The following is a 3,284-nucleotide window of genomic DNA, read 5'->3' on the forward strand; positions in this document are numbered from 1 at the left end:
GAGTGGTGCCCTGGGAAACAGATCCTCAAAGATGGGGGAGCTCAAATCCATAGTGTGATGGGCCCATGAAGTGTGGGACTTTCCCATCCCTTATCTCCTGCTCCCTGCTTTGACCCTAGTAGGATAAAAAAAAATTCAAGCTAGTAATAAAAGAGAGGAAGGATAGAAGTGAAATATGGGGAAGGGGAGGAATATGCCATGCCACCTTCCCTGCCTTCCTGTATATTGAATATCCCAAGCAGAGAAGGTAGAAGATTTATCTCTGAATGAATTTGGCAAGTTTGAATATCACACAGCACGAGCCATTTTAATAACTAAACCGAAACAGCATTTTTTGCTTAGACTAAGTTTTCTCTTTTCTATGAGAGACCAGAAAGATCATGGGATCTATCAATGTTTTCAATCAATTGCTCCCCCACTAACTGTTAAGGAGTCAGGGAGTAAAATAAAATTGCATATTAATTATGTCACATAGGCCCTGCTTATTCAACATACTGGTTATACTAGATTTTATGTTCAAATATACCTAAATAAAATAACACAAACAATTTAAAGCAGCACTGGGATTTAGTACAACTGTTTTTCTTTCCAAAAAGTCCTGTAATTTAGGAAACTTGAATATAGACTTGGCATTAACTTTAGTTTTTAAAGATACATACTGGAAAATTTAGGGGTAAAATTTAATGATGCCAATAAATTACTTAGTAAAGAAGATATATTAGTCAGCACAGGCTGCCGTAACAAAATACCACACACTGCATGGGTTAAACAACAGAAACTTCTTTTTTTTTTTGAGACAGAGTCTCGCACTGTTGCCCAGGCTGGAGTGCAGTGGCGCGATCTCAGCTCACTGCAAGCTCCGCCTCCCGGGTTCCCGCCATTCTCCTGCCTCAGCTTCCCGAGTAGCTGGGACTACAGGTGCCCGCCACCACACCCATTTAATTTTTTTGTATTTTTAGTAGAGACAGTATTTCACTGTGTCAGCCAGGATGGTCGCGATCTCCTGACCTCGTGATCCACCTGCCTCAGCCTCCCTACGTGCTGGGATTACAGGTGTGAGCCACCGTGCCCGACCCAGAAACTTATTTTCTTAAACAGTCTGGAGGCTGGAAGTCTGAGATCAGGGTGCTGGGATGTTCGGGCTTTGGTGAGGACTCTTTTCCTGGCTTGCGGATGGCTGCCTTCTCCCTGCACCCTGTTTTGTTTTTCCTTTTTTTATTTTTTAATCTTTTTTTTGGTCTTTGAACTCATTAAAAATTTTTGTTTTTTAACAGAACAATAAACACGTTTATTACATGGGTGGAGACAGAAAGGATGAGGATTTATTTGCCTTTCCGGGCCTTGATTTTCCTAAGATAGAACTCTGACTCCTTGCCCTCTAGCACGTAACCATCTGCCTGGCCACACTGTCCTGGCCTTGACGTGGTGCTTGCCCTGCTGGAGCTGCTTCTCCGGAGGCTGATTTTGGTATTCTTTTTCCTTTCATCATATTTCTTCTGAAGTTTTTAGATCAGTTTTTGTTTAAAACCTCTTCCTCCTCAGGAATCAGCTTGGCCCCTTTCTTGCGGCCCAGGAGCAGTGTGCATGGTAGGACTCGTACCACCACGGTGTGTTGTCAGTGAGTATGATGCAGCTCTTCACCAGGGTCTTGGTCCAGACCAACTCATTATTGGACGCACTGTAGACAACATCCATGATGCTTGTTTTGCAGTTACAACACTCTGAGCCCCAGGAGAAACTCCCACATCCAGCCTCAGGGCACAGTATGTTTTGTGACTTCTCTGCACATGGACTGTGTGGATGTGGCAGGGGCCGATCTTGGCACTGGCAGCAGGGCACCCCAGCTCATACTGCCTCTTGTGGTTAGGTTTTCTCTTGCCCCCGGTCTTGTGGTGCTTGTGCCAGCTGTCCCGAGAGGTGCCAGCTGTCCCGAGAGATGCCATTCGCTCAGCGCTGGCTGGAAAGACCCACCTGTCTTAATCTTTTTTTTTTTTTTTTTTTTTTTTTTTTGAGGCGGAGTCTCGCTCTGTCGCCCGGACTGGAGTGCAGTGACCGGATCTCAGCTCACTGCAAGCTCCGCCTCCTGGGTTTACGCCATTCTCCTGCCTCAGCCTCCCGAGTAGCTGGGACTACAGGCACCCGCCACCTCGCCCGGCTAGTTTTTGTATTTTTAGTAGAGACGGGGTTTCACCGTGTTAGCCAGGATGGTCTCGATCTCCTGACCTCATGATCCGCCCGTCTCGGCCTCCCAAAGTGCTGGGATTACAGGCTTGAGCCACCGCGCCCGGCCCTGTCTTAATCTTAATAAATGTATTTAAGCCTTCGCTGGGTCTTACCAAATTAGGCACATAGAGTTTGTTGAGGCCACAGACTCACAGGAATTTCAAATTTTTCCTTACCATTTCCTCTGTCACCTAGATTGCTTAGTGTATTGTTAGTCTCCAGATGTGTAAGATATTATACAATTTATTTTGAATTTTATCACATTATCCTATGATGTTGACTTTGGGATTTACTGAGACTTCCTCTGTGGACTGATACAGGCAGTATTCCTGTAAGTTCCCTGTGTTGAAAAGAATTTGCCTGTTGGCTCTAGTGCTCTCTCTGAGCCCAGGTAGAGAGCTGTGGCGTTCCAGTCTTCTAGTTCTTTGCTTTTTCACCCACCTGACCTGTTCATTTCTGAGAGGGGTGCATTCAAATTTCAAACCACACTTTTTGGTATTTTGTGAACCATCATACGTACACACACACACACACAGTTATATATTATACATATACTACATGGTGCGTGTTTTGTAATTTTATATATTGTTAGGTTTTCCCTTTGCTCACGGCCCTTAACTCTTTTTGATTAGTGTGTTTTGGTCATTGACATTTATTTTAACTACTGGTATATTAGGGCTTATTTATGCTTTTATTTCATTTTTCCTATATTTACCATATTTTCTGATAAGAACAGACTTGATCTGTTCTTGATCTGTTACTTGATCTTCACCAAAAAGCAAGGATGATATTTTCTTTTTCTCCCCTTTTCCTGACTGAATTTCCTTCTGGCCCAAGGAATGATTTTTATTTTTGTCTATCAATTTTAACAACTTTAAAAAATGTTAGGCATCCATCCCACAAACCCAGGTGCGTCCCTAATATCCTCTCACATTCCTCTGGTCTCTCTCCCTGTTTCGTCTCCACCTCCATCAGCAGAGTTGGTATCATTCTTGGAGCTTTATGAAGTCTCGTGGTCCAGAAAAATGTCCAAAGGTTCATGAGTTACTCCTCAGGACTCT

The 3,284-nt window shown here is 43.7% G+C and overlaps 1 pseudogene; it reads right to left on the reverse strand.

Annotated features, from left to right (window-relative positions):
* Positions 1-1,080: 1,080 nt before the first annotated feature.
* On the reverse strand, positions 1,081-2,711 carry LOC111535726 (annotated as a pseudogene).
* Between the last annotated feature and the right edge of the window lie 573 nt (positions 2,712-3,284).

This window comes from Piliocolobus tephrosceles, chromosome 4 (genome assembly GCF_002776525.5).
Source record: "Piliocolobus tephrosceles isolate RC106 chromosome 4, ASM277652v3, whole genome shotgun sequence".
In the NCBI taxonomy this organism is placed as follows: domain Eukaryota; kingdom Metazoa; phylum Chordata; class Mammalia; order Primates; family Cercopithecidae; genus Piliocolobus; species Piliocolobus tephrosceles.